Source organism: Idiotropiscis lumnitzeri, chromosome 7, assembly GCF_059441095.1.
Source record: "Idiotropiscis lumnitzeri isolate Australia: NSW breed Sydney's pygmy pipehorse chromosome 7, RoL_Ilum_1.0, whole genome shotgun sequence".
Classification (NCBI taxonomy): domain Eukaryota; kingdom Metazoa; phylum Chordata; class Actinopteri; order Syngnathiformes; family Syngnathidae; genus Idiotropiscis; species Idiotropiscis lumnitzeri.
In genome coordinates, this window is record NC_142397.1 from 21,180,894 (window position 1) to 21,200,347 (window position 19,454).

General features: G+C 43.1%; 23 non-coding genes across 23 annotated transcripts; all 23 read right to left on the reverse strand.

Annotated features, from left to right (window-relative positions):
• Window positions 1–469: 469 nt before the first annotated feature.
• Window positions 470–633, reverse strand: LOC148334089 (U1 spliceosomal RNA). Its single transcript, XR_015844398.1, has one exon. It is a non-coding gene; the product is annotated as a U1 spliceosomal RNA (small nuclear RNA).
• Window positions 634–1,291: 658 nt separating this feature from the next.
• Window positions 1,292–1,482, reverse strand: LOC148334090 (U2 spliceosomal RNA). The gene has a single exon (XR_015844476.1). It is a non-coding gene; the product is annotated as a U2 spliceosomal RNA (small nuclear RNA).
• Window positions 1,483–2,170: 688 nt separating this feature from the next.
• On the reverse strand, window positions 2,171–2,334 carry LOC148334091 (U1 spliceosomal RNA). Its single transcript, XR_015844571.1, has one exon. It is a non-coding gene; the product is annotated as a U1 spliceosomal RNA (small nuclear RNA).
• A 658-nt stretch (window positions 2,335–2,992) lies between these two features.
• On the reverse strand, window positions 2,993–3,183 carry LOC148334092 (U2 spliceosomal RNA). The gene has a single exon (XR_015844424.1). It is a non-coding gene; the product is annotated as a U2 spliceosomal RNA (small nuclear RNA).
• A 688-nt stretch (window positions 3,184–3,871) lies between these two features.
• LOC148334093 (U1 spliceosomal RNA) lies at window positions 3,872–4,035 on the reverse strand. Its single transcript, XR_015844376.1, has one exon. It is a non-coding gene; the product is annotated as a U1 spliceosomal RNA (small nuclear RNA).
• Window positions 4,036–4,693: 658 nt separating this feature from the next.
• LOC148334094 (U2 spliceosomal RNA) lies at window positions 4,694–4,884 on the reverse strand. The gene has a single exon (XR_015844468.1). It is a non-coding gene; the product is annotated as a U2 spliceosomal RNA (small nuclear RNA).
• Window positions 4,885–5,572: 688 nt separating this feature from the next.
• On the reverse strand, window positions 5,573–5,736 carry LOC148334095 (U1 spliceosomal RNA). The gene has a single exon (XR_015844370.1). It is a non-coding gene; the product is annotated as a U1 spliceosomal RNA (small nuclear RNA).
• A 658-nt stretch (window positions 5,737–6,394) lies between these two features.
• On the reverse strand, window positions 6,395–6,585 carry LOC148334096 (U2 spliceosomal RNA). The gene has a single exon (XR_015844425.1). It is a non-coding gene; the product is annotated as a U2 spliceosomal RNA (small nuclear RNA).
• A 684-nt stretch (window positions 6,586–7,269) lies between these two features.
• Window positions 7,270–7,433, reverse strand: LOC148334097 (U1 spliceosomal RNA). The gene has a single exon (XR_015844558.1). It is a non-coding gene; the product is annotated as a U1 spliceosomal RNA (small nuclear RNA).
• Window positions 7,434–8,089: 656 nt separating this feature from the next.
• On the reverse strand, window positions 8,090–8,280 carry LOC148334098 (U2 spliceosomal RNA). Its single transcript, XR_015844426.1, has one exon. It is a non-coding gene; the product is annotated as a U2 spliceosomal RNA (small nuclear RNA).
• A 688-nt stretch (window positions 8,281–8,968) lies between these two features.
• Window positions 8,969–9,132, reverse strand: LOC148334099 (U1 spliceosomal RNA). Its single transcript, XR_015844559.1, has one exon. It is a non-coding gene; the product is annotated as a U1 spliceosomal RNA (small nuclear RNA).
• Window positions 9,133–9,790: 658 nt separating this feature from the next.
• LOC148334100 (U2 spliceosomal RNA) lies at window positions 9,791–9,981 on the reverse strand. Its single transcript, XR_015844427.1, has one exon. It is a non-coding gene; the product is annotated as a U2 spliceosomal RNA (small nuclear RNA).
• Window positions 9,982–10,669: 688 nt separating this feature from the next.
• LOC148334101 (U1 spliceosomal RNA) lies at window positions 10,670–10,833 on the reverse strand. The gene has a single exon (XR_015844371.1). It is a non-coding gene; the product is annotated as a U1 spliceosomal RNA (small nuclear RNA).
• A 658-nt stretch (window positions 10,834–11,491) lies between these two features.
• LOC148334102 (U2 spliceosomal RNA) lies at window positions 11,492–11,682 on the reverse strand. The gene has a single exon (XR_015844429.1). It is a non-coding gene; the product is annotated as a U2 spliceosomal RNA (small nuclear RNA).
• A 684-nt stretch (window positions 11,683–12,366) lies between these two features.
• Window positions 12,367–12,530, reverse strand: LOC148334103 (U1 spliceosomal RNA). Its single transcript, XR_015844561.1, has one exon. It is a non-coding gene; the product is annotated as a U1 spliceosomal RNA (small nuclear RNA).
• A 656-nt stretch (window positions 12,531–13,186) lies between these two features.
• LOC148334104 (U2 spliceosomal RNA) lies at window positions 13,187–13,377 on the reverse strand. The gene has a single exon (XR_015844430.1). It is a non-coding gene; the product is annotated as a U2 spliceosomal RNA (small nuclear RNA).
• A 688-nt stretch (window positions 13,378–14,065) lies between these two features.
• On the reverse strand, window positions 14,066–14,229 carry LOC148334105 (U1 spliceosomal RNA). The gene has a single exon (XR_015844562.1). It is a non-coding gene; the product is annotated as a U1 spliceosomal RNA (small nuclear RNA).
• Window positions 14,230–14,887: 658 nt separating this feature from the next.
• On the reverse strand, window positions 14,888–15,078 carry LOC148334106 (U2 spliceosomal RNA). The gene has a single exon (XR_015844431.1). It is a non-coding gene; the product is annotated as a U2 spliceosomal RNA (small nuclear RNA).
• A 688-nt stretch (window positions 15,079–15,766) lies between these two features.
• On the reverse strand, window positions 15,767–15,930 carry LOC148334107 (U1 spliceosomal RNA). Its single transcript, XR_015844563.1, has one exon. It is a non-coding gene; the product is annotated as a U1 spliceosomal RNA (small nuclear RNA).
• A 658-nt stretch (window positions 15,931–16,588) lies between these two features.
• Window positions 16,589–16,779, reverse strand: LOC148334108 (U2 spliceosomal RNA). Its single transcript, XR_015844432.1, has one exon. It is a non-coding gene; the product is annotated as a U2 spliceosomal RNA (small nuclear RNA).
• A 688-nt stretch (window positions 16,780–17,467) lies between these two features.
• LOC148334109 (U1 spliceosomal RNA) lies at window positions 17,468–17,631 on the reverse strand. The gene has a single exon (XR_015844374.1). It is a non-coding gene; the product is annotated as a U1 spliceosomal RNA (small nuclear RNA).
• A 658-nt stretch (window positions 17,632–18,289) lies between these two features.
• LOC148334110 (U2 spliceosomal RNA) lies at window positions 18,290–18,480 on the reverse strand. The gene has a single exon (XR_015844433.1). It is a non-coding gene; the product is annotated as a U2 spliceosomal RNA (small nuclear RNA).
• Window positions 18,481–19,168: 688 nt separating this feature from the next.
• LOC148334111 (U1 spliceosomal RNA) lies at window positions 19,169–19,332 on the reverse strand. Its single transcript, XR_015844564.1, has one exon. It is a non-coding gene; the product is annotated as a U1 spliceosomal RNA (small nuclear RNA).
• Window positions 19,333–19,454: the final 122 nt, after the last annotated feature.

The window sequence follows — 19,454 nt, forward strand, 5'->3', positions numbered from 1 at the left end:
CAATTGGAAACAGCAATAGAAGTATTCCATTTACTGGCATCGCAATGCTCTTAAATGGTTAAATAGTCCGACGTGCGAATTTCAAGAATCTAATAAAACGTATTGCGGATCGTAAGAGGACAATTGTGTTGCTTTTCCTCCTCTAAGTGAAAAGAAAGTTAGGAAATCGCTCGCCTGTCACGTGATCCATATCGGACCAATATGAATTCTGCGCTAACTTCATGCCGTGTAACCATGTAAAACAGTCCTAAACAGACTAAAAAACCGAGATCTTTTCGTTTACACGCACTTCCTGCTTCCCAATTGACATTGTCACTTGCTAGCGCCACCACTTGTGTGGAGGTGAATGACAGTAATTTGTCAACTGCGAAAGAAGCTAACTATTTATCGCATGTTGACAAATAAGCATGATACCGTGCTCACTAAGAGACATGAATGATTTTATTTCATTGTCATAACCATCAGAAATCAGGGGAGAGCGCGAACGCAGTCCCCCACTGTCAGAAATTGTGCAGTCGAGATTCCCACATTTGGGGAATTCGCAGGGGTCAGTACAGCCGGAGTGCAATGGCTGAGCCTCACCCTGGCTGAACCACCTTCGTGATCATGGTATCTCGCCTGCCAGGTAAGTATGAGATGTACACATTGCCAGGCCAAAAGGTGAAGCACCCACACCATCTTCAGTCACGGGCCCGATTGCAACGCACGTGTGATCGCATGCACACACATACACGCTGGATGATGCATGACACGTACATTAATTTAAGTAGTCTCTTTTAGACTTGCATTAAGTAAATATTTGTGAATGAGGTCAAAAGAATCAGCAAAAACATTCCCATCACGCCTTGCTTAAATTCTAACAAGAATTCAAAGCGAGAATTGAATTGACCCGGCCCCACGCCTTTCTAGCACTCATTTCCTGTTTCTTTGTGTGGTCAGGAACATGTAGCGGTGTAACAATTCAAACTCCTTTACAAAACTTTACTTATTTACGTTTTTGATTAGCCAAGCGCCAATATTATAACTTTATAGGAAATTTATATGATCTATATTTGAAACCATTATTTATATGACCACCCACCGCATGTTCCCTCAATAACGGAGCAAGACGACGCTTTCTTCAATGAAAGAATGTCCTTTAAGCCGCAGCATGACATGGTATTCGGTGAAAGTCTCAAAAACAAGAGACAGCCTTTGAGAAACACGACAGCTGCTTAAAGGGTTTCTTCGTTTTCCCACAGAACTACATAGAAGGGAAACATCCAGCAACAAATTCATTGTGACCAGCAGAGGTGGGTGCACCGCTCCTGGCGGTACTGCAATACCAGATCGATGCGTGGAATGGACGGAGCAAGCCCCTATTCCATCTCCCAGTTCCAAAAATCAATTTAATATATGGTCCCCAAATAGGGAACGTATCAGATATTAAACTGATAAGAACAGATACTACACTTGATCTTAGCCAAAAGGCCGAGAAGCGATATCAGCAAACTGACACAGGGGGCGACTTGATTCTCGACATTCCGAGCAACAGTGACGGTGACCAATGTAAAATGATCACAACAAACCATTTACATGCCAAACATCAAACTCACACATTTTTAGCTGAAAACGAGACCAACTGTGTTGCTTGCCAGCCTGCGAACGAAACAAAAGCTGAGCAATTGCTGGGTACTGTAGTCCATGTGACCCAAAGTGGACCAATTGGAAACAGCAATAGAAGTATTCCATTCACTGGCATCGCAATGCTCTTAAATGGTTAAATAGTCCGACGTGCGAATTTCAAGAATCTAATAAAACGTATTGCGGATCGTAAGAGGACAATTGTGTTGCTTTTCCTCCTCTAAGTGAAAAGAAAGTTAGGAAATCGCTCGCCTGTCACGTGATCCATATCGGACCAATATGAATTCTGCGCTAACTTCATGCCGTGTAACCATGTAAAACAGTCCTAAACAGACTAAAAAACCGAGATCTTTTCGTTTACACGCTCTTCCTGCTTCCCAATTGACATTGTCACTTGCTAGCGCCACCACTTGTGTGGAGGTGAATGACAGTAATTTGTCAACTGCGAAAGAAGCTAACTATTTATCGCATGTTGACAAATAAGCATGATACCGTGCTCACTAAGTGCCATGAATGATTTTATTTCATTGTCATAACCATCAGAAATCAGGGGAGAGCGCGAACGCAGTCCCCCACTGTCAGAAATTGTGCAGTCGAGATTCCCACATTTGGGGAATTCGCAGGGGTCAGTACAGCCGAAGTGCAATGGCTGAGCCTCACCCTGGGTGAACCACCTTCGTGATCATGGTATCTCCCCTGCCAGGTAAGTATGAGATGTACACATTGCCAGGCCAAAAGGTTAAGCACCCACACCATCTTCAGTCACGGGCCCGATTGCAACGCACGTGTGATCGCATGCACACACATACACGCTGGATGATGCATGACACGTACATTAATTTAAGTAGTCTCTTTTAGACTTGCATTAAGTAAATATTTGTGAATGAGGTCAAAAGAATCAGCAAAAACATTCCCATCACGCCTTGCTTAAATTCTAACAAGAATACAAAGCGAGAATTGAATTGACTCGGCCCCACGCCTTTCTAGCACTCATTTCCTGTTTCTTTGTGTGGTCAGGAACATGTAGCGGTGTAACAATTCAAACTCCTTTACAAAACTTTACTTATTTACGTTTTTGATTAGCCAAGCGCCAATATTATAACTTTATAGGAAATTTATATGATCTATATTTGAAACCATTATTTATATGACCACCCACCGCATGTTCCCTCAATAACGGAGCAAGACGACGCTTTCTTCAATGAAAGAATGTCCTTTAAGCCGCAGCATGACATGGTATTCGGTGAAAGTCTCAAAAACAAGAGACAGCCTTTGAGAAACACGACAGCTGCTTAAAGGGTTTCTTCGTTTTCCCACAGAACTACATAGAATGGAAACATCCAGCAACAAATTCATTGTGACCAGCAGAGGTGGGTGCACCGCTCCTGGCGGTACTGCAATACCAGGTCGATGCGTGGAATGGACGGAGCAAGCCCCTATTCCATCTCCCAGTTCCAAAAATCAATTTAATATATGGTCCCCAAATAGGGAACGTATCAGATATTAAACTGATAAGAACAGATACTACACTTGATCTTAGCCAAAAGGCCGAGAAGCGATATCAGCAAACTGACACAGGGGGCGACTTGATTCTCGACATTCCGAGCAACAGTGACGGTGACCAATGTAAAATGATCACAACAAACCATTTACATGCCAAACATCAAACTCACACATTTTTAGCTGAAAACGAGACCAACTGTGTTGCTTGCCAGCCTGCGAACGAAACAAAAGCTGAGCAATTGCTGGGTACTGTGGTCCATGTGACCCAAAGTGGACCAATTGGAAACAGCAATAGAAGTATTCCATTTACTGGCATCGCAATGCTCTTAAATGGTTAAATAGTCCGACGTGCGAATTTCAAGAATCTAATAAAACGTATTGCGGATCGTAAGAGGACAATTGTGTTGCTTTTCCTCCTCTAAGTGAAAAGAAAGTTAGGAAATCGCTCGCCTGTCACGTGATCCATATCGGACCAATATGAATTCTGCGCTAACTTCATGCCGTGTAACCATGTAAAACAGTCCTAAACAGACTAAAAAACCGAGATCTTTTCGTTTACACGCACTTCCTGCTTCCCAATTGACATTGTCACTTGCTAGCGCCACCACTTGTGTGGAGGTGAATGACAGTAATTTGTCAACTGCGAAAGAAGCTAACTATTTATCGCATGTTGACAAATAAGCATGATACCGTGCTCACTAAGTGACATGAATGATTTTATGTCATTGTCATTACCATCAGAAATCAGGGGAGAGCGCGAACGCAGTCCCCCACTGTCAGAAATTGTGCAGTCGAGATTCCCACATTTGGGGAATTCGCAGGGGTCAGTACAGCCGGAGTGCAATGGCTGAGTCTCACCCTGGGTGAACCACCTTCGTGATCATGGTATCTCCCCTGCCAGGTAAGTATGAGATGTACACATTGCCAGGCCAAAAGGTTAAGCACCCACACCATCTTCAGTCACGGGCCCGATTGCAACGCACGTGTGATCGCATGCACACACATACACGCTGGATGATGCATGACACGTACATTAATTTAAGTAGTCTCTTTTAGACTTGCATTAAGTAAATATTTGTGAATGAGGTCAAAAGAATCAGCAAAAACATTCCCATCACGCCTTGCTTAAATTCTAACAAGAATTCAAAGCGAGAATTGAATTGACCCTGCCCCACGCCTTTCTAGCACTCATTTCCTGTTTCTTTGTGTGGTCAGGAACATGTAGCGGTGTAACAATTCAAACTCCTTTACAAAACTTTACTTATTTACGTTTTTGATTAGCCAAGCGCCAATATTATAACTTTATAGGAAATTTATATGATCTATATTTGAAACCATTATTTATATGACCACCCACCGCATGTTCCCTCAATAACGGAGCAAGACGACGCTTTCTTCAATGAAAGAATGTCCTTTAAGCCGCAGCATGACATGGTATTCGGTGAAAGTCTCAAAAACAAGAGACAGCCTTTGAGAAACACGACAGCTGCTTAAAGGGTTTCTTCGTTTTCCCACAGAACTACATAGAATGTAAACATCCAGCAACAAATTCATTGTGACCAGCAGAGGTGGGTGCACCGCTCCTGGCGGTACTGCAATACCAGGTCAATGCGTGGAATGGACGGAGCAAGCCCCTATTCCATCTCCCAGTTCCAAAAATCAATTTAATATATGGTCCCCAAATAGGGAACGTATCAGATATTAAACTGATAAGAACAGATACTACACTTGATCTTAGCCAAAAGGCCGAGAAGCGATATCAGCAAACTGACACAGGGGGCGACTTGATTCTCGACATTCCGAGCAACAGTGACGGTGACCAATGTAAAATGATCACAACAAACCATTTACATGCCAAACATCAAACTCACACATTTTTAGCTGAAAACGAGACCAACTGTGTTGCTTGCCAGCCTGCGAACGAAACAAAAGCTGAGCAATTGCTGGGTACTGTAGTCCATGTGACCCAAAGTGGACCAATTGGAAACAGCAATAGAAGTATTCCATTTACTGGCATCGCAATGCTCTTAAATGGTTAAATAGTCCGACGTGCGAATTTCAAGAATCTAATAAAACGTATTGCGGATCGTAAGAGGACAATTGTGTTGCTTTTCCTCCTCTAAGTGAAAAGAAAGTTAGGAAATCGCTCGCCTGTCACGTGATCCATATCGGACCAATATGAATTCTGCGCTAACTTCATGCCGTGTAACCATGTAAAACAGTCCTAAACAGACTAAAAAACCGAGATCTTTTCGTTTACACGCACTTCCTGCTTCCCAATTGACATTGTCACTTGATAGCGCCACCACTTGTGTGGAGGTGAATGACAGTAATTTGTCAACTGCGAAAGAAGCTAACTATTTATCGCATGTTGACAAATAAGCATGATACCGTGCTCACTAAGTGACATGAATGATTTTATTTCATTGTCATAACCATCAGAAATCAGGGGAGAGCGCGAACGCAGTCCCCCACTGTCAGAAATTGTGCAGTCGAGATTCCCACATTTGGGGAATTCGCAGGGGTCAGTACAGCCGAAGTGCAATGGCTGAGCCTCATCCTGGGTGAACCACCTTCGTGATCATGGTATCTCCCCTGCCAGGTAAGTATGAGATGTACACATTGCCAGGCCAAAAGGTTAAGCACCCACACCATCTTCAGTCACGGGCCCGATTGCAACGCACGTGTGATCGCATGCACACACATACACGCTGGATGATGCATGACACATACATTAATTTAAGTAGTCTCTTTTAGACTTGCATGAAGTAAATATTTGTGAATGAGGTCAAAAGAATCAGCAAAAACATTCCCATCACGCCTTGCTTAAATTCTAACAAGAATTCAAAGCGAGAATTGAATTGACCCGGCCCCACGCCTTTCTAGCACTCATTTCCTGTTTCTTTGTGTGGTCAGGAACATGTAGCGGTGTAACAATTCAAACTCCTTTACAAAACTTTACTTATTTACGTTTTTGATTAGCCAAGCGCCAATATTATAACTTTATAGGAAATTTATATGATCTATATTTGAAACCATTATTTATATGACCACCCACCGCATGTTCCCTCAATAACGGAGCAAGACGACGCTTTCTTCAATGAAAGAATGTCCTTTAAGCCGCAGCATGACATGGTATTCGGTGAAAGTCTCAAAAACGAGAGACAGCCTTTGAGAAACACGACAGCTGCTTAAAGGGTTTCTTCGTTTTCCCACAGAACTACATAGAATGGAAACATCCAGCAACAAATTCATTGTGACCAGCAGAGGTGGGTGCACCGCTCCTGGCGGTACTGCAATACCAGGTCGATGCGTGGAATGGACGGAGCAAGCCCCTATTCCATCTCCCAGTTCCAAAAATCAATTTAATATATGGTCCCCAAATAGGGAACGTATCAGATATTAAACTGATAAGAACAGATACTACACTTGATCTTAGCCAAAAGGCCGAGAAGCGATATCAGCAAACTGACACAGGGGGCGACTTGATTCTCGACATTCCGAGCAACAGTGACGGTGACCAATGTAAAATGATCACAACAAACCATTTACATGCCAAACATCAAACTCACACATTTTTAGCTGAAAACGAGACCAACTGTGTTGCTTGCCAGCCTGCGAACGAAACAAAAGCTGAGCAATTGCTGGGTACTGTAGTCCATGTGACCCAAAGTGGACCAATTGGAAACAGCAATAGAAGTATTCCATTTACTGGCATCGCAATGCTCTTAAATGGTTAAATAGTCCGACGTGCGAATTTCAAGAATCTAATAAAACGTATTGCGGATCGTAAGAGGACAATTGTGTTGCTTTTCCTCCTCTAAGTGAAAAGAAAGTTAGGAAATCGCTCGCCTGTCACGTGATCCATATCGGACCAATATGAATTCTGCGCTAACTTCATGCCGTGTAACCATGTAAAACAGTCCTAAACAGACTAAAAAACCGAGATCTTTTCGTTTACACGCACTTCCTGCTTCCCAATTGACATTGTCACTTGCTAGCGCCACCACTTGTGTGGAGGTGAATGACAGTAATTTGTCAACTGCGAAAGAAGCTATTTATCGCATGTTGACAAATAAGCATGATACCGTGCTCACTAAGTGACATGAATGATTTTATTTCATTGTCATAACCATCAGAAATCAGGGGAGAGCGCGAACGCAGTCCCCCACTGTCAGAAATTGTGCAGTCGAGATTCCCACATTTGGGGAATTCGCAGGGGTCAGTACAGCCGGAGTGCAATGGCTGAGCCTCACCCTGGGTGAACCACCTTCGTGATCATGGTATCTCCCCTGCCAGGTAAGTATGAGATGTACACATTGCCAGGCCAAAAGGTTAAGCACCCACACCATCTTCAGTCACGGGCCCGATTGCAACGCACGTGTGATCGCATGCACACACATACACGCTGGATGATGCATGACACGTACATTAATTTAAGTAGTCTCTTTTAGACTTGCATTAAGTAAATATTTGTGAATGAGGTCAAAAGAGTCAGCAAAAACATTCCCATCACGCCTTGCTTAAATTCTAACAAGAATTCAAAGCGAGAATTGAATTGACCCTGCCCCACGCCTTTCTAGCACTCATTTCCTGTTTCTTTGTGTGGTCAGGAACATGTAGCGGTGTAACAATTCAAACTCCTTTACAAAACTTTACTTATTTACGTTTTTGATTAGCCAAGCGCCAATATTATAACTTTATAGGAAATTTATATTATCTATATTTGAAACCATTATTTATATGACCACCCACCGCATGTTCCCTCAATAACGGAGCAAGACAACGCTTTCTTCAATGAAAGAATGTCCTTTAAGCCGCAGCATGACATGGTATTCGGTGAAAGTCTCAAAAACAAGAGACAGCCTTTGAAACACGACAGCTGCTTAAAGGGTTTCTTTGTTTTCCCACAGAACTACATAGAATGGAAACATCCAGCAACAAATTCATTGTGACCAGCAGAGGTGGGTGCACCGCTCCTGGCGGTACTGCAATACCAGGTCGATGCGTGGAATGGACGGAGCAAGCCCCTATTCCATCTCCCAGTTCCAAAAATCAATTTAATATATGGTCCCCAAATAGGGAACGTATCAGATATTAAACTGATAAGAACAGATACTACACTTGATCTTAGCCAAAAGGCCGAGAAGCGATATCAGCAAACTGACACAGGGGGCGACTTGATTCTCGACATTCCGAGCAACAGTGACGGTGACCAATGTAAAATGATCACAACAAACCATTTACATGCCAAACATCAAACTCACACATTTTTAGCTGAAAACGAGACCAACTGTGTTGCTTGCCAGCCTGCGAACGAAACAAAAGCTGAGCAATTGCTGGGTACTGTAGTCCATGTGACCCAAAGTGGACCAATTGGAAACAGCAATAGAAGTATTCCATTTACTGGCATCGCAATGCTCTTAAATGGTTAAATAGTCCGACGTGCGAATTTCAAGAATCTAATAAAACGTATTGCGGATCGTAAGAGGACAATTGTGTTGCTTTTCCTCCTCTAAGTGAAAAGAAAGTTAGGAAATCGCTCGCCTGTCACGTGATCCATATCGGACCAATATGAATTCTGCGCTAACTTCATGCCGTGTAACCATGTAAAACAGTCCTAAACAGACTAAAAAACCGAGATCTTTTCGTTTACACGCACTTCCTGCTTCCCAATTGACATTGTCACTTGCTAGCGCCACCACTTGTGTGGAGGTGAATGACAGTAATTTGTCAACTGCGAAAGAAGCTAACTATTTATCGCATGTTGACAAATAAGCATGATACCGTGCTCACTAAGTGACATGAATGATTTTATTTCATTGTCATAACCATCAGAAATCAGGGGAGAGCGCGAACGCAGTCCCCCACTGTCAGAAATTGTGCAGTCGAGATTCCCACATTTGGGGAATTCGCAGGGGTCAGTACAGCCGGAGTGCAATGGCTGAGCCTCACCCTGGGTGAACCACCTTCGTGATCATGGTATCTCCCCTGCCAGGTAAGTATGAGATGTACACATTGCCAGGCCAAAAGGTTAAGCACCCACACCATCTTCAGTCACGGGCCCGATTGCAACGCACGTGTGATCGCATGCACACACATACACGCTGGATGATGCATGACACGTACATTAATTTAAGTAGTCTCTTTTAGACTTGCATTAAGTAAATATTTGTGAATGAGGTCAAAAGAGTCAGCAAAAACATTCCCATCACGCCTTGCTTAAATTCTAACAAGAATTCAAAGCGAGAATTGAATTGACCCTGCCCCACGCCTTTCTAGCACTCATTTCCTGTTTCTTTGTGTGGTCAGGAACATGTAGCGGTGTAACAATTCAAACTCCTTTACAAAACTTTACTTATTTACGTTTTTGATTAGCCAAGCGCCAATATTATAACTTTATAGGAAATTTATATGATCTATATTTGAAACCATTATTTATATGACCACCCACCGCATGTTCCCTCAATAACGGAGCAAGACGACGCTTTCTTCAATGAAAGAATGTCCTTTAAGCCGCAGCATGACATGGTATTCGGTGAAAGTCTCAAAAACAAGAGACAGCCTTTGAGAAACACGACAGCTGCTTAAAGAGTTTCTTCGTTTTCCCACAGAACTACATAGAATGGAAACATCCAGCAACAAATTCATTGTGACCAGCAGAGGTGGGTGCACCGCTCCTGGCGGTACTGCAATACCAGGTCGATGCGTGGAATGGACGGAGCAAGCCCCTATTCCATCTCCCAGTTCCAAAAATCAATTTAATATATGGTCCCCAAATAGGGAACGTATCAGATATTAAACTGATAAGAACAGATACTACACTTGATCTTAGCCAAAAGGCCGAGAAGCGATATCAGCAAACTGACACAGGGGGCGACTTGATTCTCGACATTCCGAGCAACAGTGACGGTGACCAATGTAAAATGATCACAACAAACCATTTACATGCCAAACATCAAACTCACACATTTTTAGCTGAAAACGAGACCAACTGTGTTGCTTGCCAGCCTGCGAACGAAACAAAAGCTGAGCAATTGCTGGGTACTGTAGTCCATGTGACCCAAAGTGGACCAATTGGAAACAGCAATAGAAGTATTCCATTTACTGGCATCGCAATGCTCTTAAATGGTTAAATAGTCCGACGTGCGAATTTCAAGAATCTAATAAAACGTATTGCGGATCGTAAGAGGACAATTGTGTTGCTTTTCCTCCTCTAAGTGAAAAGAAAGTTAGGAAATCGCTCGCCTGTCACGTGATCCATATCGGACCAATATGAATTCTGCGCTAACTTCATGCCGTGTAACCATGTAAAACAGTCCTAAACAGACTAAAAAACCGAGATCTTTTCGTTTACACGCACTTCCTGCTTCCCAATTGACATTGTCACTTGATAGCGCCACCACTTGTGTGGAGGTGAATGACAGTAATTTGTCAACTGCGAAAGAAGCTAACTATTTATCGCATGTTGACAAATAAGCATGATACCGTGCTCACTAAGTGACATGAATGATTTTATTTCATTGTCATAACCATCAGAAATCAGGGGAGAGCGCGAACGCAGTCCCCCACTGTCAGAAATTGTGCAGTCGAGATTCCCACATTTGGGGAATTCGCAGGGGTCAGTACAGCCGAAGTGCAATGGCTGAGCCTCATCCTGGGTGAACCACCTTCGTGATCATGGTATCTCCCCTGCCAGGTAAGTATGAGATGTACACATTGCCAGGCCAAAAGGTTAAGCACCCACACCATCTTCAGTCACGGGCCCGATTGCAACGCACGTGTGATCGCATGCACACACATACACGCTGGATGATGCATGACACATACATTAATTTAAGTAGTCTCTTTTAGACTTGCATGAAGTAAATATTTGTGAATGAGGTCAAAAGAATCAGCAAAAACATTCCCATCACGCCTTGCTTAAATTCTAACAAGAATTCAAAGCGAGAATTGAATTGACCCGGCCCCACGCCTTTCTAGCACTCATTTCCTGTTTCTTTGTGTGGTCAGGAACATGTAGCGGTGTAACAATTCAAACTCCTTTACAAAACTTTACTTATTTACGTTTTTGATTAGCCAAGCGCCAATATTATAACTTTATAGGAAATTTATATGATCTATATTTGAAACCATTATTTATATGACCACCCACCGCATGTTCCCTCAATAACGGAGCAAGACGACGCTTTCTTCAATGAAAGAATGTCCTTTAAGCCGCAGCATGACATGGTATTCGGTGAAAGTCTCAAAAACGAGAGACAGCCTTTGAGAAACACGACAGCTGCTTAAAGGGTTTCTTCGTTTTCCCACAGAACTACATAGAATGGAAACATCCAGCAACAAATTCATTGTGACCAGCAGAGGTGGGTGCACCGCTCCTGGCGGTACTGCAATACCAGGTCGATGCGTGGAATGGACGGAGCAAGCCCCTATTCCATCTCCCAGTTCCAAAAATCAATTTAATATATGGTCCCCAAATAGGGAACGTATCAGATATTAAACTGATAAGAACAGATACTACACTTGATCTTAGCCAAAAGGCCGAGAAGCGATATCAGCAAACTGACACAGGGGGCGACTTGATTCTCGACATTCCGAGCAACAGTGACGGTGACCAATGTAAAATGATCACAACAAACCATTTACATGCCAAACATCAAACTCACACATTTTTAGCTGAAAACGAGACCAACTGTGTTGCTTGCCAGCCTGCGAACGAAACAAAAGCTGAGCAATTGCTGGGTACTGTAGTCCATGTGACCCAAAGTGGACCAATTGGAAACAGCAATAGAAGTATTCCATTTACTGGCATCGCAATGCTCTTAAATGGTTAAATAGTCCGACGTGCGAATTTCAAGAATCTAATAAAACGTATTGCGGATCGTAAGAGGACAATTGTGTTGCTTTTCCTCCTCTAAGTGAAAAGAAAGTTAGGAAATCGCTCGCCTGTCACGTGATCCATATCGGACCAATATGAATTCTGCGCTAACTTCATGCCGTGTAACCATGTAAAACAGTCCTAAACAGACTAAAAAACCGAGATCTTTTCGTTTACACGCACTTCCTGCTTCCCAATTGACATTGTCACTTGCTAGCGCCACCACTTGTGTGGAGGTGAATGACAGTAATTTGTCAACTGCGAAAGAAGCTATTTATCGCATGTTGACAAATAAGCATGATACCGTGCTCACTAAGTGACATGAATGATTTTATTTCATTGTCATAACCATCAGAAATCAGGGGAGAGCGCGAACGCAGTCCCCCACTGTCAGAAATTGTGCAGTCGAGATTCCCACATTTGGGGAATTCGCAGGGGTCAGTACAGCCGGAGTGCAATGGCTGAGCCTCACCCTGGGTGAACCACCTTCGTGATCATGGTATCTCCCCTGCCAGGTAAGTATGAGATGTACACATTGCCAGGCCAAAAGGTTAAGCACCCACACCATCTTCAGTCACGGGCCCGATTGCAACGCACGTGTGATCGCATGCACACACATACACGCTGGATGATGCATGACACGTACATTAATTTAAGTAGTCTCTTTTAGACTTGCATTAAGTAAATATTTGTGAATGAGGTCAAAAGAGTCAGCAAAAACATTCCCATCACGCCTTGCTTAAATTCTAACAAGAATTCAAAGCGAGAATTGAATTGACCCTGCCCCACGCCTTTCTAGCACTCATTTCCTGTTTCTTTGTGTGGTCAGGAACATGTAGCGGTGTAACAATTCAAACTCCTTTACAAAACTTTACTTATTTACGTTTTTGATTAGCCAAGCGCCAATATTATAACTTTATAGGAAATTTATATTATCTATATTTGAAACCATTATTTATATGACCACCCACCGCATGTTCCCTCAATAACGGAGCAAGACAACGCTTTCTTCAATGAAAGAATGTCCTTTAAGCCGCAGCATGACATGGTATTCGGTGAAAGTCTCAAAAACAAGAGACAGCCTTTGAAACACGACAGCTGCTTAAAGGGTTTCTTTGTTTTCCCACAGAACTACATAGAATGGAAACATCCAGCAACAAATTCATTGTGACCAGCAGAGGTGGGTGCACCGCTCCTGGCGGTACTGCAATACCAGGTCGATGCGTGGAATGGACGGAGCAAGCCCCTATTCCATCTCCCAGTTCCAAAAATCAATTTAATATATGGTCCCCAAATAGGGAACGTATCAGATATTAAACTGATAAGAACAGATACTACACTTGATCTTAGCCAAAAGGCCGAGAAGCGATATCAGCAAACTGACACAGGGGGCGACTTGATTCTCGACATTCCGAGCAACAGTGACGGTGACCAATGTAAAATGATCACAACAAACCATTTACATGCCAAACATCAAACTCACACATTTTTAGCTGAAAACGAGACCAACTGTGTTGCTTGCCAGCCTGCGAACGAAACAAAAGCTGAGCAATTGCTGGGTACTGTAGTCCATGTGACCCAAAGTGGACCAATTGGAAACAGCAATAGAAGTATTCCATTTACTGGCATCGCAATGCTCTTAAATGGTTAAATAGTCCGACGTGCGAATTTCAAGAATCTAATAAAACGTATTGCGGATCGTAAGAGGACAATTGTGTTGCTTTTCCTCCTCTAAGTGAAAAGAAAGTTAGGAAATCGCTCGCCTGTCACGTGATCCATATCGGACCAATATGAATTCTGCGCTAACTTCATGCCGTGTAACCATGTAAAACAGTCCTAAACAGACTAAAAAACCGAGATCTTTTCGTTTACACGCACTTCCTGCTTCCCAATTGACATTGTCACTTGCTAGCGCCACCACTTGTGTGGAGGTGAATGACAGTAATTTGTCAACTGCGAAAGAAGCTAACTATTTATCGCATGTTGACAAATAAGCATGATACCGTGCTCACTAAGTGACATGAATGATTTTATTTCATTGTCATAACCATCAGAAATCAGGGGAGAGCGCGAACGCAGTCCCCCACTGTCAGAAATTGTGCAGTCGAGATTCCCACATTTGGGGAATTCGCAGGGGTCAGTACAGCCGGAGTGCAATGGCTGAGCCTCACCCTGGGTGAACCACCTTCGTGATCATGGTATCTCCCCTGCCAGGTAAGTATGAGATGTACACATTGCCAGGCCAAAAGGTTAAGCACCCACACCATCTTCAGTCACGGGCCCGATTGCAACGCACGTGTGATCGCATGCACACACATACACGCTGGATGATGCATGACACGTACATTAATTTAAGTAGTCTCTTTTAGACTTGCATTAAGTAAATATTTGTGAATGAGGTCAAAAGAGTCAGCAAAAACATTCCCATCACGCCTTGCTTAAATTCTAACAAGAATTCAAAGCGAGAATTGAATTGACCCTGCCCCACGCCTTTCTAGCACTCATTTCCTGTTTCTTTGTGTGGTCAGGAACATGTAGCGGTGTAACAATTCAAACTCCTTTACAAAACTTTACTTATTTACGTTTTTGATTAGCCAAGCGCCAATATTATAACTTTATAGGAAATTTATATGATCTATATTTGAAACCATTATTTATATGACCACCCACCGCATGTTCCCTCAATAACGGAGCAAGACGACGCTTTCTTCAATGAAAGAATGTCCTTTAAGCCGCAGCATGACATGGTATTCGGTGAAAGTCTCAAAAACAAGAGACAGCCTTTGAGAAACACGACAGCTGCTTAAAGAGTTTCTTCGTTTTCCCACAGAACTACATAGAATGGAAACATCCAGCAACAAATTCATTGTGACCAGCAGAGGTGGGTGCACCGCTCCTGGCGGTACTGCAATACCAGGTCGATGCGTGGAATGGACGGAGCAAGCCCCTATTCCATCTCCCAGTTCCAAAAATCAATTTAATATATGGTCCCCAAATAGGGAACGTATCAGATATTAAACTGATAAGAACAGATACTACACTTGATCTTAGCCAAAAGGCCGAGAAGCGATATCAGCAAACTGACACAGGGGGCGACTTGATTCTCGACATTCCGAGCAACAGTGACGGTGACCAATGTAAAATGATCACAACAAACCATTTACATGCCAAACATCAAACTCACACATTTTTAGCTGAAAACGAGACCAACTGTGTTGCTTGCCAGCCTGCGAACGAAACAAAAGCTGAGCAATTGCTGGGTACTGTAGTCCATGTGACCCAAAGTGGACCAATTGGAAACAGCAATAGAAGTATTCCATTTACTGGCATCGCAATGCTCTTAAATGGTTAAATAGTCCGACGTGCGAATTTCAAGAATCTAATAAAACGTATTGCGGATCGTAAGAGGACAATTGTGTTGCTTTTCCTCCTCTAAGTGAAAAGAAAGTTAGGAAATCGCTCGCCTGTCACGTGATCCATATCGGACCAATATGAATTCTGCGCTAACTTCATGCCGTGTAACCATGTAAAACAGTCCTAAACAGACTAAAAAACCGAGATCTTTTCGTTTACACGCACTTCCTGCTTCCCAATTGACATTGTCACTTGCTAGCGCCACCACTTGTGTGGAGGTGAATGACAGTAATTTGTCAACTGCGAAAGAAGCTAACTATTTATCGCATGTTGACAAATAAGCATAATACCGTGCTCACTAAGTGACATGAATGATTTTATTTCATTGTCATAACCATCAGAAATCAGGGGAGAGCGCGAACGCAGTCCCCCACTGTCAGAAATTGTGCAGTCGAGATTCCCACATTTGGGGAATTCGCAGGGGTCAGTACAGCCGGAGTGCAATGGCTGAGCCTCACCCTGGGTGAACCACCTTCGTGATCATGGTATCTCCCCTGCCAGGTAAGTATGAGATGTACACATTGCCAGGCCAAAAGGTTAAGCACCCACACCATCTTCAGTCACGGGCCCGATTGCAACGCACGTGTGATCGCATGCACACACATACACGCTGGATGATGCATGACACGTACATTAATTTAAGTAGTCTCTTTTAGACTTGCATTAAGTAAATATTTGTGAATGAGGTCAAAAGAGTCAGCAAAAACATTCCCATCACGCCTTGCTTAAATTCTAACAAGAATTCAAAGCGAGAATTGAATTGACCCTGCCCCACGCCTTTCTAGCACTCATTTCCTGTTTCTTTGTGTGGTCAGGAACATGTAGCGGTGTAACAATTCAAACTCCTTTACAAAACTTTACTTATTTACGTTTTTGATTAGCCAAGCGCCAATATTATAACTTTATAGGAAATTTATATGATCTATATTTGAAACCATTATTTATATGACCACCCACCGCATGTTCCCTCAATAACGGAGCAAGACGACGCTTTCTTCAATGAAAGAATGTCCTTTAAGCCGCAGCATGACATGGTATTCGGTGAAAGTCTCAAAAACAAGAGACAGCCTTTGAGAAACACGACAGCTGCTTAAAGAGTTTCTTCGTTTTCCCACAGAACTACATAGAATGGAAACATCCAGCAACAAATTCATTGTGACCAGCAGAGGTGGGTGCACCGCTCCTGGCGGTACTGCAATACCAGGTCGATGCGTGGAATGGACGGAGCAAGCCCCTATTCCATCTCCCAGTTCCAAAAATCAATTTAATATATGGTCCCCAAATAGGGAACGTATCAGATATTAAACTGATAAGAACAGATACTACACTTGATCTTAGCCAAAAGGCCGAGAAGCGATATCAGCAAACTGACACAGGGGGCGACTTGATTCTCGACATTCCGAGCAACAGTGACGGTGACCAATGTAAAATGATCACAACAAACCATTTACATGCCAAACATCAAACTCACACATTTTTAGCTGAAAACGAGACCAACTGTGTTGCTTGCCAGCCTGCGAACGAAACAAAAGCTGAGCAATTGCTGGGTACTGTAGTCCATGTGACCCAAAGTGGACCAATTGGAAACAGCAATAGAAGTATTCCATTTACTGGCATCGCAATGCTCTTAAATGGTTAAATAGTCCGACGTGCGAATTTCAAGAATCTAATAAAACGTATTGCGGATCGTAAGAGGACAATTGTGTTGCTTTTCCTCCTCTAAGTGAAAAGAAAGTTAGGAAATCGCTCGCCTGTCACGTGATCCATATCGGACCAATATGAATTCTGCGCTAACTTCATGCCGTGTAACCATGTAAAACAGTCCTAAACAGACTAAAAAACCGAGATCTTTTCGTTTACACGCACTTCCTGCTTCCCAATTGACATTGTCACTTGCTAGCGCCACCACTTGTGTGGAGGTGAATGACAGTAATTTGTCAACTGCGAAAGAAGCTAACTATTTATCGCATGTTGACAAATAAGCATGATACCGTGCTCACTAAGTGACATGAATGATTTTATTTCATTGTCATAACCATCAGAAATCAGGGGAGAGCGCGAACGCAGTCCCCCACTGTCAGAAATTGTGCAGTCGAGATTCCCACATTTGGGGAATTCGCAGGGGTCAGTACAGCCGAAGTGCAATGGCTGAGCCTCACCCTGGGTGAACCACCTTCGTGATCATGGTATCTCCCTTGCCAGGTAAGTATGAGATGTACACATTGCCAGGCCAAAAGGTTAAGCACCCACACCATCTTCAGTCACGGGCCCGATTGCAACGCACGTGTGATCGCATGCACACACATACACGCTGGATGATGCATGACACGTACATTAATTTAAGTAGTCTCTTTTAGACTTGCATTAAGTAAATATTTGTGAATGAGGTCAAAAGAATCAGCAAAAACATTCCCATCACGCCTTGCTTAAATTCTAACAAGAATTCAAAGCGAGAATTGAATTGACCCTGCCCCACGCCTTTCTAGCACTCATTTCCTGTTTCTTTGTGTGGTCAGGAACATGTAGCGGTGTAACAATTCAAACTCCTTTACAAAACTTTACTTATTTACGTTTTTGATTAGCCAAGCGCCAATATTATAACTTTATAGGAAATTTATATTATCTATATTTGAAACCATTATTTATATGACCACCCACCGCATGTTCCCTCAATAACGGAGCAAGACGACGCTTTCTTCAATGAAAGAATGTCCTTTAAGCCGCAGCATGACATGGTATTCGGTGAAAGTCTCAAAAACAAGAGACAGCCTTTGAGAAACACGACAGCTGCTTAAAGGGTTTCTTCGTTTTCCCACAGAACTACATAGAATGGAAACATCCAGCAACAAATTCATTGTGACCAGCAGAGGTGGGTGCACCGCTCCTGGCGGTACTGCAATACCAGGTCGATGCGTGGAATGGACGGAGCAAGCCCCTATTCCATCTCCCAGTTCCAAAAATCAATTTAATATATGGTCCCCAAATAGGGAACGTATCAGATATTAAACTGATAAGAACAGATACTACACTTGATCTTAGCCAAAAGGCCGAGAAGCGATATCAGCAAACTGACACAGGGGGCGACTTGATTCTCGACATTCCGAGCAACAGTGACGGTGACCAATGTAAAATGATCACAACAAACCATTTACATGCCAAACATCAAACTCACACATTTTTAGCTGAAAACGAGACCAACTGTGTTGCTTGCCAGCCTGCGAACGAAACAAAAGCTGAGCAATTGCTGGGTACTGTAGTCCATGTGACCCAAAGTGGACCAATTGGAAACAGCAATAGAAGTATTCCATTTACTGGCATCGCAATGCTCTTAAATGGTTAAATAGTCCGACGTGCGAATTTCAAGAATCTAATAAAACGTATTGCGGATCGTAAGAGGACAATTGTGTTGCTTTTCCTCCTCGAAGTGAAAAGAAAGTTAGGAAATCGCTCGCCTGTCACGTGATCCATATCGGACCAATATGAATTCTGCGCTAACTTCATGCCGTGTAACCATGTAAAACAGTCCTAAACAGACTAAAAAACCGAGATCTTTTCGTTTACACGCACTTCCTGCTTCCCAATTGACATTGTCACTTGCTAGCGCCACCACTTGTGTGGAGGTGAATGACAGTAATTTGTCAACTGCGAAAGAAGCTAACTATTTATCGCATGTTGACAAATAAGCATGATACCGTGCTCACTAAGTGACATGAATGATTTTATTTCATTGTCATAACCATCAGAAATCAGGGGAGAGCGCGAACGCAGTCCCCCACTGTCAGAAATTGTGCAGTCGAGATTCCCACATTTGGGGAATTCGCAGGGGTCAGTACAGCCGGAGTGCAATGGCTGAGCCTCACCCTGGGTGAACCACCTTCGTGATCATGGTATCTCCCCTGCCAGGTAAGTATGAGATGTACACATTGCCAGGCCAAAAGGTTAAGCACCCACACCATCTTCAGTCACGGGCCCGATTGCAACGCACGTGTGATCGCATGCACACACATACACGCTGGATGATGCATGACACGTA